This window comes from Notolabrus celidotus, chromosome 12 (genome assembly GCF_009762535.1).
Source record: "Notolabrus celidotus isolate fNotCel1 chromosome 12, fNotCel1.pri, whole genome shotgun sequence".
In the NCBI taxonomy this organism is placed as follows: Eukaryota; Metazoa; Chordata; class Actinopteri; order Labriformes; family Labridae; genus Notolabrus; species Notolabrus celidotus.
Window position 1 is genome coordinate 33,738,746 of NC_048283.1, and position 17,916 is coordinate 33,756,661.

The 17,916-nt window shown below is 39.1% G+C and overlaps 1 long non-coding RNA gene across 1 annotated transcript; it reads right to left on the reverse strand.

The window, feature by feature from the left end:
• Window positions 1–562: 562 nt before the first annotated feature.
• Window positions 563–1,572, reverse strand: LOC117822877. Its single transcript, XR_004633274.1, has 2 exons — window positions 1,355–1,572; window positions 563–945 (listed from the first exon to the last, which is right to left on the reverse strand). It is a non-coding gene; the product is annotated as an uncharacterized LOC117822877 (long non-coding RNA).
• Between the last annotated feature and the right edge of the window lie 16,344 nt (window positions 1,573–17,916).

Sequence of the window (17,916 nt, forward strand, 5' to 3'; positions counted from 1 at the left end):
TTACCTCCATTATGAAGATGCAGAGTGCCTGATCAGAGGCGCCCCAGTGTATGCGAGCGTGTGTGAGTGTGTGTGTGTGTGTGTTTGTGTGTGTGTGTGTGCTGGTCTGTGCCGATTAAGAGGAGGATTAGCCGTCCATCCTGAGGAAGGAGGTAACCAGGGGGGTACAAGGAGAGACGTGAGAGGGAGGTGGGGGTGACGGTGGGGGGCTGGGGGGTGGTGTCCCCCTCCTGGAGACAAGCCCTGACCTTCTCATTTCATCCTCATTAGTATCTCATGTCAACAGAGCAGCCACTCCTTAATCATCTGCTATCATCCCAGGCCTGCACACACACATACACAAGCACACACACAAGCACACACACACTTTAATAAAGATGGGCAAACACAAACATACAGACCCAGAGATTTTCACTAGATTCCTCTATAAAAGATAACTTTGATGTATATATTTGCTATAATTACTGGGTATTCAGATTTCTAAACAACCAGGTATTCTTCAATAAGAATAATCCTTGAGTTAAAATGTGTTTTTATATATTTAAAAAAATACTTCTTGGCATAGAGTAACCAAAGAGCTCACTTTATTTATAGTTGGTTTTTTTTATTATTCACTTCCATGCACCAACTACCTAATCTGGCCCTGTATTAGTTTGAGTTGGCTTCCAGTGTCCTGTGGTGGACAGCAGCACGCCGGCATGGCAGAGGGTGGGCTCGTCTGTCTGTGTCGGCCTCGGTGCCACGGAGGCCCCAGCAGGGTCGGGGGGAGCGGGGGCTCAGGGTGCCAGCACAAATGAGCTCCATTCATTTCCCCACTTCGGCATATGGTGGCCCATTGTCCTCGGCCACAGAGGCAGAAGTGATGCAATTTGTTGGCATGTCCTGTCATTTCACAAACTGCCCATCCCACTGAGGCCTGCGCCGGCAGAAGACAAGCAAGGGCAGCTTGTTGTTTCACCACACCACAACATGCACCGGACCAAAACAGAATTAAGGCATATGTTGTCAGTTGCACAAATATTTTCGTGGACATTATAAGAGACAAAAAAAACAGGATCAATCAGAGTAAATCTTCTGGAAGATTATGATATACAGTATCTGTGTCAATCCCTGTTGTTTTTCAGGTTATAACAAAAGATAATCCTTATTTAGAGAACAAGATTGAGTCTGATCTTAGCATTAAGACATGATAGCCTCCTTATTTACTTCAAGGTACATGAAGACATCAGCTTTGGCAAAACAGCACTCAGAAAAACAACCTCATTGCATCATTTCTATTAAAATCACAATGAATGTAGGAAGAAAAAACAGTGAAACCTCAGATTTATGAGTGAGAGTGAACTGGGCAGCTCACCCCTGGTCTGTTCCTGGTTTCGCTATGCCACGCATAAAGCTACTGTCTGTCAGGAGAGAGGAAGGAGTCTTGTTTAACTTCCTGAAAAAAAGCAAACTTTTGACATGAGCTGCACAATATAAGCAATGCAGCAGCAGACAGAAAGAAGTGTCTAGACATGAGTGCATTTAGGTCAGACAGAGGAAAGCATATGATCACACTGTCATGCACAAAACGATGCTAGTATATGGTGTTGACAGGCGTTTGGTCTGCGGGGTCAAATGTCACTGAACCCATTTCACAGCAACATTTGTGCGCATGTGTGTATGTGTGTGGTACCATATCCTCGCTTCACGGCGTGGTTTCACTCAATACTGGCCATGTCAGTTGGAGGTTTTGTGTTCATTGTCTGCACAGCGTGCAACCATTCGCGTGCAAGCCCTCTCGGCATGTGACGGGGACGCAGGCTGGCTCCCGAGAAGGAATCAACAGTGTGGTGCACCTTCAGACAGAAGTCAACTTCACTCCAGCCACCCTGAAGATTGATGACGATGGTCCTCGTTTCAGTGGGAGTAAGAAACAAGAGGCCCTCAGAGACTCATTACACCTCAGCAAGCGTTGGAGAATGGAGTGACACTGCTCCTGATTACCAGATTCATCATTTGTATTGGTCCGGGTTGCTCTTTGACAAATGTCAGCTGGAGAACTGTACTAAAATTAGAGCTGTGGCTGATGTCCTGTACTGTTGAGGATCTGAAGAAAGAATGATTCTTGCACAACACACAGAAGACATGCAAAAACAAAGAGATAATCCATCTTTGTCCCACACACAAACATTTAACCTCACTAGCCGTGGTCCATCTAATACCCCAATCATATATCTGTGACCTCAATCCTGGCCACACTTCCCCCCCCCTTGTTCTTCCAGCCACCATGCTGCTATAACTGAGATCCCTCTCCAGCCCTATCCTTAACCCTGTTTGTACCCTCCACCCCCGTCAACCCCCAAACCTGTCAGGGACCGGCTTCCCATGTCCATCACTGGCTGATGGATGGGGTGGAAGGTCGTCACCCCACTCTCAACAGTTCACTGATCCCATCAGCCATGCAGACACCTCCAAATCATAGTGTGAGACGTTACTGAAATTATACATTTAGGGAGAGCACCCTAAAACAGAGATGTGCTTCTCTGCTAAATTTGCTTTTAGAGAAATGTGTCACTGACATAAGTCATAATTCAAGATTCCATTGAGTGACCTCATATTTTAAAGCTTTTTTGAAACACAGACACACAAAAAAAAAAACATGTAGGAGTGAAATTTCTAAAGCAGTGGTGAAGCTTTATTACAAGTACTCCAGGGATTTTGCTTTGCCCCTAAAACACTGTTAGAATTTAAAAAATCATAATGAATGATGCAACAGGACAACTTTCCATGCATGCTGTGGTGCTATCAAAATCCTTTAACAGTCTTTGAATGGAGATACCTCGAGTTCTATACATCAGAGTACTCACAATGTACAATTCAACTTGTTGAGACAGTTTCTGCAAAGTATAGAGTAGTGATTAACACAAGAATTGTTTTCAAGTTTCAATTTTAAGTAAAGTGTACAGATTTGTAGCATTTTACAGCCAACAAGACTTGTTTTTTCAGAAGATGTTGGACACTCCATAGAAAAAAAGATATATATATTTGCTGGTAGTGATTTTCAGTAAAAACACACTGAAATTTGATTGCACTCTGGTACAAACTAGTGGAGTGTCTCACCCCTGACTGACCTTAAATTGCCTCTCAATGCCTATGGCACTGTAGGAAAAGCAGGAGCCATATTGCCTCATTTGACACACGTCCTGGTAAACAAAGCTACAGGATATGGTTGGTAACATTTCTGGAGAATCCGTAGAAACTCAGTTCTCGGATGGGTCTGTTGATATTTTCCCAGTGACACAGCACACAGCTGCTGAAGGGAGGAGGCTGGGGTTCGTCTCACTCATAACATTCAGTCAAAGGAGATTGACATACTATAAATACACAAGAAGAAAAAACAATACACAATAGTGTCAAGCCTTGGAGCTGACAGGGGCATAGATCAATGTTATTTCCCGCTTTTGCAAAAATACCTAATTCCCCTTATTTAATCAAGCGCCTCCTTTGCTCGGGGCCCCTCCGGCTGATTTATGATGCCCGCTGCCTTTATGAGTACCTGTTTCATTTTCTTGTCTCTGCTCTGACACCTAAAGTGATAGGAATTTTATGCTTTTGATAACAATATGAGTTTCACTTTGGCCCAGAATTCATGGCCATGTCAACGGGCAATAAATAACAGCAGTGTGGAGGAAACATTCACAAGCTTCCACGACAAAGCATCCACCCAATGGGCTTTACCATGGGGTGGATGAAGAGAGGATGGAGCTATGAATAGAAAAGAAAAGAGAGAAAGGGATGGAGAGACGGAGAGAGAGAGAGAGAGAGAGAGAGAGAGAGAGGAACGCAGGATCCAAGTAAAAGGTCATGTCAGTGAGAGTAGAAGTGCAAAATGTTTTCCGGTGTCGTCTCGTCAGGATTCATAATTGGTGTGCTGTCATATGAGCATTTTGATAATGTCACATGAACATAAATGCCATGCTGTGACACACTGTTCTTCAACGATCACCACTATGTAATGCAGGGGTGCTCAAAACATTTTCATGTCACGGAACACCTCCAAAAAATCATTACAGGTCATGGACCCCTATTTGACTTCCATCAGAGGCCTCAGCTGAGGGAGGATCTGTGATGATGGAGGTTCAGTTATGATTTGCACCTAATGACCTTTATGCCCAAGTTGGATAGACATTTGGTTTCAAACTTTAAAATACTAAAACGTATCATGCACTGAAACCACATTGTCACTTAATATTCAATCAACAATTAAACTAAGTTTTTAAACACAGGATATATTGAAGGCAGACTTGGACTTGTGGCCACATTTAAGGAGGGCCAAGTTGGATGGATGGATGGATGGATGGATGGATGGATGGATGGATGGATGGATGGATAGATGGATGGATGGATGGATGGATGGATGGATGGATGGGCCAGACATACAGGACTTGACATTTAAAGTAGAGTTCTTAGCAGCTGACAAGCTCTTGCAGTGTTGCCAACTTAGAGACTTTGTCTCTGTATTTAGCGAGTTTTCAGACCCCTCTAGTGACTCTTTTTCTAAAAAGCGACTAGCGACAAATCTTGCAACTTTTTCTGGTGTTAAATGGAGACATTTGGAGACTGATGTGAGCGCATATATCGTTCTTACTCTACTCAACAGGCAGTGGATGCTGCTGTGAGTCCCTCCTAGCTGCATTCAGAGCAGGAGGCGTTCACCCCTCAGCATCCAGACTGCAAATGTATCCAGATGTACGAAGACACCGCTGGCTGATCCCACCTACTGTCTCTTTTTGGTCCATTTAGATAGTTAATGTAGATTGTATACTATAAACATGTAGAAAATGTTCTGGTTGAAAAATGTCATGTTTTACTTTGATTTGTTGTAGGCTCCTCAGTGTAGTTATCAACATATTTAAAGTGTTTTTTACACGTCTCTCCCACAGCGTCCATTCAAATTCAAAATATGCAAATTAAGGGATGATGTCATTTGGCGACTTCTAGCAACTTTTAGGACAGCCAATAGCTACTTTCCTCACTGAGGAGTTGGCAACACTGAGCTCTTGTCCTCCAGGCACAGCCTACATTTCATGTTGATGTCGTTCTTGTCCCTTTCCCCAAAAATCTCAAAGTAATGGCAATATGTCCATCAAGTTAACGCTGTCTGCTATGTCATCTAATTCAAGCTCTAGTTGAATTAGCTAGCTAAGCATGTGCACTGACAAACTGTAGGTTGACCTCTGCTGGTATGCAGCTACCATGAAGCAGGATGAAACAAACACTTGCTTGCAAATGCTTCAGGGTATGACAAAAGAAATATATGACATTACTTTAATGAAAAACGAACTATATAATGTGTTACTTAAACAGAAGTAACACGTTATGTTACTCGTTGCAGCAAAACAGTTATCTGATCCAACACTGTACCTAACGCCATTACACACATTCCTTCATTTTCTAACATGCAGTCTGAGCTCTGTCCTCACCTTTCCTCCCTCTCCCCTTGACCTGCAGCGTCTTTAAAAACTTTGCTGCAAAAAAAGTTAAGAAAACACACCAAATATTCAAACATGTATTTGTAAATGATCTCCTGTATGGAGGGCTAAGGGTTCAGGTACATTCATACTGACCCTTCACACATTCCTTTGACAAATTGTCCGTTTCTGCATTGTCGCCAAAAACCTGCCGGTTGCCTAGGCGATGACATTAAACTGGGCGAAAACAACTCTTTACGTGTGATAAAGTCAAACAAAGATGACGCACTGTACCCCCCCGACTATAACTGACGAATAGGAAGTAAAATGTCAAGCATTTCAAAAGTAAGCGGCTGTAAACTGTGGTTATGGAGACTATAACGAATCACTGCCCTACCCCAAAGCTCTCTTTGTTCCAGCCCCTCCTGGTCCTCACTCAGTGAATATTATGGGTCTGAGTGAGAGAAAGGAGAGAGAGAGAGATGTTTTTTGTGCATCCCTACTTGAGTCCTGTGTGTGTGTGTGTTTGGCACAGGGGCCTCAAAAGAGCATGAAGAAAAGAAAAGGCTGGGTCACGACAAGTATTCGCCGCAAAAGGGGTGTGAGCTGGCACGGAGTCTTGGCATGGGCACAATGCATGGTAGGATGGCAGCACTCAGGAGCCTCCTGACAGAGACAGAAGCTGCTTGGGGCCGAACCAGCGCCTCAGCGGGCCCACAGAGGATGAAGGAGAGAGAGACCAGATCAGAAGCAGAGGGGAAAATTGAGGCAGATTTTCTTGCAGGTGTTGAGATAATAGACGAACAAATGATCTAACCGTTGGAACATTTTCAAGAAAGCCGAGTAGAGGAAGGGTTCAGAGGGGTTGGGGTGGAAGTCCAGAGATCACAGAGTAGCAGGATTTGAATAACAAAAGCTAACAGGTTGACGTATGCAAACTTGAAAACCACGAAAGACACAAGACACAAGACTTTTATATGTGCAACTCTTGCTGTCCCAGCCACTGTGTGAAGAGGGTGATAGGGTCCTGCATATTTATACTGAGGCCTTGGAATAAGCTCAAGTGACATACTTTTTAACTACAGTTGAGTAAGGTTATGGCTCTAAGAGATGGGAAAGTCAGACTGATGTTAAGCCATGACAGTGAGATGTGAGCAAGCAGAAACCTTGAGCAACTGGGTTAAGATGAAAGTGCAAAAAACTGCAGTTCCTCAAGTGTCCACTTGAGGATGGCGCCATTAACTAAATAATCCCCATTAAGCCCTGTGTAAAAACAGCCCGTTTACAACCTGCTCCATAAAAATGATTTGGTCTCTATTTTGTTTAATTTTCTATTCATAAAAACTGTGCAAGGGGGCTGAAACATGTTAATGCATGATAAGAGACCAGGCTGGTTGACTGACAGGTGAGTGTGTTGTTGCTGTTTGCCAAAAAGATAAAGGCCCTCTCTTTGCTGGTTTCTAGATTACCAGGAGTTACTTGGAGTAAGTCATTTCTTTAGAAAACTTCAATGTCCTCAAAGAGGCAGCGTACAAAAAATGAAAACCAGTTTGTTCCCTGCAAAAATGAAAAATGACCAAAAGCCTAAAAGTACATACAAACTGATGACATTCTAATAAACACCCCAGTTGTATGAGTTCAGTGCTTTTAACTAGCAAACACACTAAGACTAAGGAGATTAGCATTTAAAAAGCCTGCTGTGCTCCTGTACAGCATCACAAACCTGTTAGCAACTTTATACATTCTTCATCTTTGTTTCAGTGGTTAAGTCAGTGGAGACATGTAGTAGGACAATCATTTACCTTAATGACGCTAGCTAGCTTGCAGCTAGCATGATGTTGGTACTGTGGGGCACACAACTAGAAGTAGTCAAAATCATGTAAATATCACTTTTGCTTTGAACATGCCTCAAGTTTCAGTGTCAGGATGTATGTAACAGGTCCTGGTGGACACTGGTAGATCTGAAGTATATGTAAAATGTAGCGCAGACTACAGGAACCATCATCAAATTACTGCAATTACTGCTAAAGGAATACGATGGTAAGTGAGAGAACGTGAGGAAACTATAGTTAAGTGCTTTCTCTCCCACTTGTGTGCAGTAATGATTGTTTGATATTGTGACATGTTTATGGCATGTATATTCATTTTTATTCAGAATCCATATTGTGTATTTTAAGGAAGAGGATTAGGGCCACTGAAAAAAAAATTAAATAAAATTCAGGTCTAATGTTTTTTTATTATTATTATTATTTTTCTGAGAAAAAAGTCAGAATTCTGAGAAAAAAGTCAGAATTCTGAAGAGTTTTTTTTCTGACATTCAGGGAGAGTGTCACTTTCACTTTATGGCATGCAGGAGGAGTACAGCATGACAGTGGTCAAGCCAGCCTCCACTGTATTTTGATGTGCGCGTTTAGACCAGGCATTACAGTAATAGTGCTGAAACATGGATTTTACATTTTCTGACTAAAAGCAATTTGAAAGAGTAGAACATTTTAATGCAACTCATTTGCAATTGATATTACAACACAACAACTCAAATCAATAGACCAGTGTAAAAAAAACACCAAAAAGTGACCACACTATAGTGTGTCTGAGAAAAACGTTTCTGTCTTTAATCTCAGAATTCTGACTTTATTCTCAGAATTCTATATTTAATCTCATAAATCTGACTTTATTCTCAGAATTCTGACTTTATACTCAGAATTCTATATTTAATCTCATAAATCTGACTTTATTCTCAGAATTCTGACTTTATACTCAGAATTCTGACTTTATACTCAGAATTCTATATTTAATCTCATAAATCTGACTTTATTCTCAGAATTCTGACTTTATACTCAGAATTCTGACTTTATACTCAGAATTCTAACTTTAATCTTATAAATCTTAATTAATCTAAGAATTTTAAATTTTTTGAGAATTCTAACTTTAACCTCAGAATGGTGACTTTTTTCTCAGAATTCTAAATTTAATCTCAGAATTCAGAATTTAATTCTGAGCCTTTTATCAGAAATCTAACTTTAATCTCATAAATTGGACTTTAATCTCAGAATTCTGAATTTTTTCGAGAATTATGACTTAACATAATTCTGTTTTTTTTCTCATAATAATAATATAAAAAATATATTGGACCTTAATTATTTTAATTTTTTCAGTGGCCCTAATCCTCTTCTGTAGTATTTCTATCCTTCTACTAATAGTGATTTTTTGTTTTGTTTTGTGTTAATGTACTTTTGGAATCACCTGTTGGAGGTCAAACTGTACTTTTACAACACTCTCTGTTAGAATAAAGCATATGCAGAGCTGTGTATTAGTACATAGGCTACTGTATTACATTAAAGATGCAGACCCGTAACACGGAAACACATTTACACACATCCTAATCAACAAACTCCACTTTAAATGATTCAGAGACACGACTCGGCCCTATCCATATTCTCTGGTGAGAGAAGCCAGGATATATTTGGAACATCACACTTTTAAGAGCGTGAGCCTGAACTCCCCTGGGTCATTTTCTGCTCTGCTCTTAATTGAGAGTGTTCTGGAAAAATCATTACTATATTAATGATTTAACACAAAGTAACTACCTGCTTTTTCCAGGAGGAAAGGGAGATTTGCTTCGAATCAATACCCATGCACGCTCATTATAAGGGGGGTAAAGTTATAGTAATTAGGCAGACACCAATAACTTTTTAATGATCTTTGTTTTTAATTGCATATTATCGGGTTGCACAGTCTGTGTGTTTATACCCAAATATAAGATAATGGTGAGGGGCGAAGTAGATTAAAGAGAGGAGGCACCTGCAAGGTTTTTCACCTCAACAACAACAACAACAGCTCTGGTAGTTTAGAGCATGCACAGAGGAGGAGAAGATGAATGGGACCATCTTTTCTTTTGTGCAGTTTCCCAGTAATGTGGCTGATGTGCGTGTTGTGAAATAACACTTCCCTTACTGCTGTCTATTAGGGTGAGGAAGTGAAAGGACGGTCAGAGAAAATAGCGTGAGGAACTTTCAGAGAATTCAAACCATTCATATGCCGGCTGAATCACTGGATGTAACATTTACACACTTCTCCTATGCCTTACAGGTAAAGATGAAATTGCACAAATTCTATTAACTTTATTCATTTAGACTGATCAAATGCAGTCTGTGCACATACTTATCAGAAAGGTACCATTTGGCCTTTGTAAAAAATATATATGAATGAAAATGAGGATACAATTCAATTGGTAGCCATCTGTTAGCTCTTAAAGGAGAAGTGGTGTACTCAAAGCAGTGGAGGGGAGAGCATCTAAGAGAGAATAGGGAGGGAGGGATCGCGCCGGATAAATGTGGTGATAGAAAGAGCCCAGGAATGCCAGGCTGGCAATCCAGGACTGCTCTGAATAAGTGAGCCAGCCAAGAGCTTTTTGTTTTTTTTCTTCTTCTCATTCTGCCTGATGCCTTCCTTCACCCCCACTTCCCTCACCCTCCTTCCTCCCTCCCTCCCTTCCTTGGCCTGTTCGCTCTGGCCCGCTCCCCGAAACTCCACGGCAGATTGTCGATTCAATGACTCCCCTGTCAGGTGATTATCTAGGAGCTTTAATGTAATCTTCCACTCACACGTACCATATTTCAATTACGACTGCCATTGTGGAACAAGCTGCATATTCAATTCACCAATCGCCCCGCTGCTGCCTCAACAATGTCAACTGTAAAAGAACGCCAGCTGAAGGCAATTATGCATGTTTTCAGAGCCAATTATGATCGCTCTCACGGCGGCAGTTATGCCACGAGCAAGGGAGTGTTTGGAAATTTTTAATTTAATGACAATATGCTCGTGGTAGGATTCAGCATGCCGCCCCCACTCCCAGGCCTGCCATCCTGACATCCACACAGGGAACCATTAAGGCAGATAGGAGAAGATTATGGCCTCTCTCAAGGGCCACACTGGGAGCACAGGGAGGGTCTCAGCAGTGCAGGGTAGATGGCATCCACTCAGCCTCTCTGCAGGATCACAGCTGGCAGAGCTCAGTCCAAGCTTCACAGACGGGCTGGTTAGCTCGTCTTCCAGTTTGGACTATGCCTGCAGAGGGAGCATAAACTCACACATTGCCACAGCAGACCACAGACTGAGACGTGCTGCAGAGAGAGATCAAAGTCTGCTCTGCAGGGCTTCCTTCCTAGATATATTTCGGAGATGCAGGCTCGACTTCATTGGCTCTAAAAGCTTCCAGGAAATGGTCCTTTAGATAGAATCGACCAATTTAAATCAATGGACACAGACAGAAGTTAAGGATAGGCAAGAAAGAGTCAACAAATGTTTTTTCATTCATTAATTTTCAAGTTATTTTTTAATGACCTACTTCAAATATCAGCAAAGAATGACAATGCTAATCATGAGTTGCAAGAGCCTGAGATGACATCTTCAAATTGCCTTTCCATACTGTGTATTGTCCAATACCTAAAGATATTTCATTTAATCCCTGAATTGCAATTATCTTATTTTAGAGCTGTCACAATATATCAGTATTCCCACTAACTGACTTAAAAAAAAGGATTACTATCGCTTAAATTAGTAACACCATCCTCACGCCGGGTGTTTTTTACCTGATATATAATGTACCCAATAAAAAGTAATTGTCATCTAAATTTATCAAAATATGACAATACATGACAAATTAGAGTAGTGTTATTTTCTTTTCAACTGTGCCATGTCTAACAAAATGAAAAAAGTGTATCATGGGGAACCTTATAAAAATGCTCCAAAATTACTGAAAAATTTGGAATTCGAAAACAAAAGATTCCTAAAAGAAAAAATGATGAAACTGGAAACTTGGTGTTCTGTCCACCCACTCCTGTGACATGTGAGACTTCCCTGGTGAAGGCACAGTCTCCTTGACACACAAACATCTGCAGGAGAGAGAAACAAAAAAAAATCACTATTGCCGGGGGGAAAATCACCCGAACATGTGCCTGTAGGAACAAGCAGGTTTTGGAGTAAGGAAACACCCACACCTTCAAAGACGTCAAAGACGATGCTGAAGCTACCCAGGGACACAGGACACTCAGACAAACGCAACATAATGAAAATCATGTAAATGTGTTTGCTTGGGTGAAAATCACCCGGTGATAGTGTTCTAGGGTTAAGGACAAAGTACAAAAAACAAGCTTACAGTAACACCATGTCACTATTTGACAGATGACAGATAAAACTCAAAAAGTTCCTCACTACTTTGGGAGTGTTTTAGATTTTGACGGGATGTTTGTGGACAATGTGTAACGCAGAATCACATGCAGAAGAAGACAGGGAGTTTTTGTTTCATTTGAATTTTCTTGAAATTCTGTTGTCAAATCATGCTTTTTACAATTAAGAAAACTGTAAAAAAATCTGTTCATTTTTATCAACCAAAAACCTAGAAACAGTAATCAATGCTTTTATTTCCTCCAGGTTAGATTACTCCTGTCTCTCACAAAATAACCTTGATAAACTTCAGCTGATCCAGAACGTAGCAGCCAGACTCAAAACCAGGTCCAGCAGGAGAGAACGCATCACACCCATTTTAAAGTCACTTCACTGTTCTCCAAGTCCGTTTTAGAATTGATTTTAAAATGATGGTGTTGACTTTTAAAGCTCGTTGGGGGTCAGGTCAAGACTACATTGCTGACCTCTTAATTCCCTACAAGCCTTCATGTAGCCTCAGATCCTCCAGTAGGTCTTCCTTGCTCAAAGAGAAAAACAAAGGGTGATCGAGCATTTTCTGTTCAGGCCTTAGGCTGTGGACAGGGTCTGTACACTTTTTTCATGGTCAAATTCAAGTTCTTTTCAAGGACTTTTGAGGTAAATTTGAAGACCTTAACAGGGCACACCACCCTGATGCTTTTCTAAAGAGAAATCCTTTCATTTTTTCATCTTCTATTAAAATTGATATTGTTATTGATCCTGTTATTAATAAACCTTCAATGTTCAGACACAAGCGGCGGCCGCACTGGTGTCACCCGTGGGGTTTTTGTAGCTCGGGCCGGTCACCGCATGGCCGCGGTTGGTCTGTGATGGGTCTCCATGAGAAACACCGTGTCATGCCCCTGTATCCAGCGCGAGAGCCTCCCACTCCGCGGCCACCAGCTCAGGCACAACATGGTATTTTTAGACCAGACTTGTCTCCGACTGACCGCGGTCATGTGATAACCTGCCCAGAGCGACGAACACCCCATGGGTGACAGCGGTACGGCTGCTGGGAATCATCACACCACCTACACGTTATATGGCACAATGCTTCTACATCACACATGCCTAGCATGTAGCACAAACAGGCGGTTAGCATCGACAAATAATAGGCTAATTAACGTGTAGGGCTAACGTGGGGTCCCACTGTCCTCTAGGGGGCGACACCACGTCACACATGACAACAGACCAGCATGTCACACACGCGAGGCCATCAGGGAGAGCGTTTTTTTTTTAAACATTTGACTATTTTATTTCTCTCCATTTAATGGATCTGTGAGTCAGATTGATGTTAATTGTGAAATATATGTGATTACAATTTCAAGCATTTACAAGCACTTAGACCCAAAATTCAAGCACTTTTCTTACATTGAAAACACAACATTAAAACCTCCTGAAACCCGGCAATTCATTTTTGTCCTCAGTGGAGGACATGAATTTTAGCCATCTAAGATAAGCGCCATATATGCAGTCTGTGAAAATCCTACTGTCCTGTGAAGAGAACATCCTGGGCCTTCTCATGATGTCTCACTGGTGGACGTGTGGCTAACAGAGCACATGAACTTTCTTTTCAAAATCTCAACTTCCACATTTTATTGCACCAAAGGAGGTGAGGGATCTTTTTTTTTTTTGCAGATATCATATTTCTCTTGCTAATAATCAAATTGATTCTTCACTGTAAGAGTCTTAACCTCAATTAAGTAAGATTTCACAAATGTACAGTCATTTTAACCCTTTCAAAACACAACTTTTATTCAGTGTGGCTGAGAGGATTTTACCTGCACACACACACTCACACACACTCACTCATGCACGCACACATGCACACACACATGCACGCACACAAACGCACACAAACGCACATACATGCACACTCACACATGCACACACACTGCAAAAAACATACATGCACAAACACACTCACACATGCACACACACACACACTCACACACAGACACCAAACATACATGCACACACACACTCACACATGCACATTCACACATGCACACACACACACACACACACATGCCCATACATGCACACACACGCACACACTGACACATCAAATCAGTAAAACATTTGATCTAGGTAACTATCAAGGGTTGAGAATACATTTTAAAATTATATATTAATATTATGATGTGTTCCCACCATATAAGTGTTTTAATGTTCATGAAATGTCCAGAAGTCTTAACAGAAATAAACAAATCCATTAAAAATATAATTACATTCTGTGACTTATCAAGACCTGATGCTAAAAATTAAATTAACATTAATAAAAATTCTGTAATATTTTTCTTTCAACCCCAATACTTATATTATCTAGAAAAAAAAATAATATCAAAAACTTTTTTTTTCTGGGTCTCAGGAGGAGGATTTCAAGCACCTGTACGAACCCTGTGTGGAATGACCTGCTGGAGGAGATCAGGGAAGCTAACACACTGTCGTCTTTTAAGTCACTTTTAAATACTCACTATTTTAGACTTGCTTTTTATTGATTTTATGGTTTACTGCTTTGATCCTTGTTTTGTTACGACTGCTGGATTATGATATTTTCTTAATTATTGCCTACTGCTTTTTTAAATTGTTTGTAAAGTGCTTTTTAATTTGTTTTGAAAAGCGCTATATAAATAAAGTTATTATTATTATTATTATTACTTAATTTGACTGACAGCATTGTTTCTTCCCCTAAGTTTTCCATAAGTATCACATTAATATTGTTTTCCTGGATTTATATTGGCCACAATATTATCAAAGTGAAAATCTGATATCATGAAAGCCTTACTTTATATAAAGTTTGTCAAAGATACATTTCGTCAATCAATAATAAAATAAACAACTTATCAATGCAGCACTAATTTAGCAGAAGATGAAAAGCATAACCTACTTTTAAGATGTATTTTACAAAGGGTAAGCATTGCTTATCTGCATACAGATCACACACATGTGCCACATGCAATATTGCAATTTATTCCATAACATATTTTATTATCATATTTGTCCACTAAAATTTGCACTCTGGCTTAGGCTAAGTTAACTTATTAATGTCTTTAATGTACTTCTATACCTTTATTTGTACAGATAGTATTTTTATTTTTATTTAGAATGTTTAAGTTTAGTTTTTAGGTTTCTATATTTGTTGTCCTTACTGTCTTCTTGTGTCCTTACTGTCTTGTTGTTAAGTACCAGTGTTCCAATCACCACGTCAAATTCCTTGTGTGAGTGAGCTCACTTGGCAATAAAGATATCTTGATTCTTGATCCAGACTAACCAGTAGATGTTATGAATAACACAGTTTTTATTTCCAGCAAAGCTCTAAAGTAGTGCTTCTAGGGAGAGAGAATTTATGGTTTTGGGCACCAGATTTAAAAGCCCCATTGTTCAAACAGCAGAATGCAGGTGAGATCTGAGCCTCCCTCCCTCTCCCGCTGGGATGTTTGTATAAAACCCAGTCAGTTCTCAGGGGTAGAGGTTGACAGGAGAAGACATCGCCCCAGTCCCCGGGAGATTGGCGAACACAACACATATATTAATGCATTAAATGTGTTGACTGTGTTCAGCCCAGGGATGTAGGAGAGAGAGAGAGGGAAAGGTTAGGGGGAAGAGAAAAAAAAGCTCTTGTAATGTATGGTGTTGTCTTGTATAGCGTGTCTGGCAGCGGGGGGGTGGGGTTGGAGGAGTGTCGGCCAGATTATAAGGCCTGTGGTGAGAGATGAGGGATGGCCGACTTGTAAACAAGTGACAAGCGTCCTGGATGACAATTCCTAATCCATCATAGTGCTGTCAGCGGTGACCGGTGAGGTGACGGACAGGACCCAGGAGAGGGGACAGCTGCTGCACGTCAATCCACATCATAATTTGAAAAGCTTTTCCACATGAGCAGAAACAGAGGGAGAGGGAAAAAGAAGTCATACATCCCACTATCTGCTACCTTCTCCTCAATCTGCCCACATCTCCTTCTTGGTCCTCTCACTTTTCCTCCTCTTCCTCTCTTTTTCTTCATGCTGTTCAGGAATGAGATGAGAGAGAGTCCTCCTCCTGTGGTGAAACTAGAACATCACCACCTTTAACCTTTGTTGTGGCTCATGGTACTTGCATGCAAGTATAATAAAGTGCTTCAACTCCAGTCACAAATGAACAGAATACACTGGCATTATCAAAACATTCAGGACTTCTGTCTATCTTAACGTTCTAAAGAGTTGCATACTTAACAAACATAACTTATCTTTACTAAAAGAACTCGTTCAGGTATGTTTGATTACACTTATTCAGAGATATGTCATCGCCTCACTAACTTGTTTTATTTTTCTTTAGCTGATGAAACCCATTTGTGCTTTTTATCATTCTCTTTTCTCCTGGAATAATTCAAACCAAAGGTGCAAAAGAGAACAATAAATATTTCTGTGCCCACAGTGTTTATTTTGTAAATGAAAATGATGCTGAAAAATGTTCTTCAAAGACCTTTTCTTACATGATGAAGATGAGACCATGACAAGCTGAAGTACATCACTGACAATGAAAGGTTTTGATGCTCATTAAACCTTTGCCATCACTGCCCCAACTCTCTGGTACTTGCTCCCCAAAAACATCTGCAACTCTGACTCTCTTCACTCATTTAAAAATCAAGGCAACACCTACCTCTTCAAAAAAAAAAAAAGCATACACACATGACTTCTACTCCCTCCCTACCTCTGTTTTTTGTATTTTATTTATTTATTTTCATTTTTCCAGCTTCATGTAAAGCGAATTGAGTACTTAGGCAAATCAATATTATATTATTATTATTATTATTATTATTTATTATTATTATTATTATTATATTATTTATTATTATTATTATTAGTGTTATTATTATTATTATTATTATTATATATTACTAGCTATTTTATTATATTATTATTTATTATTATTATCGTCATTATTATCATTATTAGCATTATTGGTATTCTTATTATTAGTATTAGTATTATTTTTGTTATCTGTAAGCATTGTGGTATTAACATCATCATCATTCTTTTTTTTTTTTTTATATCATCATTATTGGTATTATTATTAGTAGAGTATGCTCTCATCATTATATCATTATTATCATTATTATCATTATTATTATTATTATTATTTTATATTGTCAATTATTATTATTATCATCATTATGGTATTATTATTGTTATTATTATCATTATGGTATTATTATTATTATTATTATTCATCATTATTATCATTATTGGTATTATTATTAGTAGTATTATTATTGTTATTGTTCGCATTGTTGGTATTAACATCATCATCATTATTATATTATTATTATTTTATTATTATCATTATTGGTATTCTTATTTATAGTAGTAGTATTGTTATTATTAGTATTATTCTTATCATTATTAGTATCATTATTATTATTATTATTATTATTATTATTATCATTATTATTATTAATATTATTATTATTATTATTACTATTGTCATTATTATTATTATCGTTATTGGTATTAATATTATTATTGATAATACTATTTTTATTATTATTATTATTATTATTATTATTGATTTTATTTTTATTTTTTATTATTCATTTTACTTTCATTATTATTATTAACAAGACAGGACTAAATTGTCAGTGGTGGACTGTCAGATATTCAAAATGCATGATATTTTCCCAACTGTGCATCCAGTCAAAATACAAGCTATCCAATCCTGGATAGCAATGTTGATGTTGTGACTTACCTGCAACAAGTGCAGTGGGTACAAATGATCTCTGCCTCCATGCAACTTTCTCATTTTCATTTCAATTTTTTACCTATGCTGTTTTTTGTTTTTAACTCTTAACTTTAGGAGCTTAGTGTCAAATCCTTGATTTATCCTACTTTGATGGTTAAGAGTTTATCTCCAGTATCTCCAAACACGACGATGGAATTGACAGAGCAGTGAACTGAATGATACAAATGTGGAGTCTAGGTTAGATTATCAAGCCGTGATAAGAATCCAGATATTACACAAGTTTTTGTCCAAAGACTAGGACTCAATATGAAAGAGCTGCCATAATGAACACTGTTGGCACAAACCAACATTATTAGAATGTGATAAAGGAGAAATAACGTCAATGCATTGTTTTCACACCAAAACTTTGAATTATGTTTTATTTAATATAGCTTATATGTGGATACGACTCATGCAACATTTTTTATTAGAGGCTGTACAATGAAACTTTTCTTAAAAGTGTCACCATCAGAAGTCAAGGTTTATGAAACCAACAAAGAGC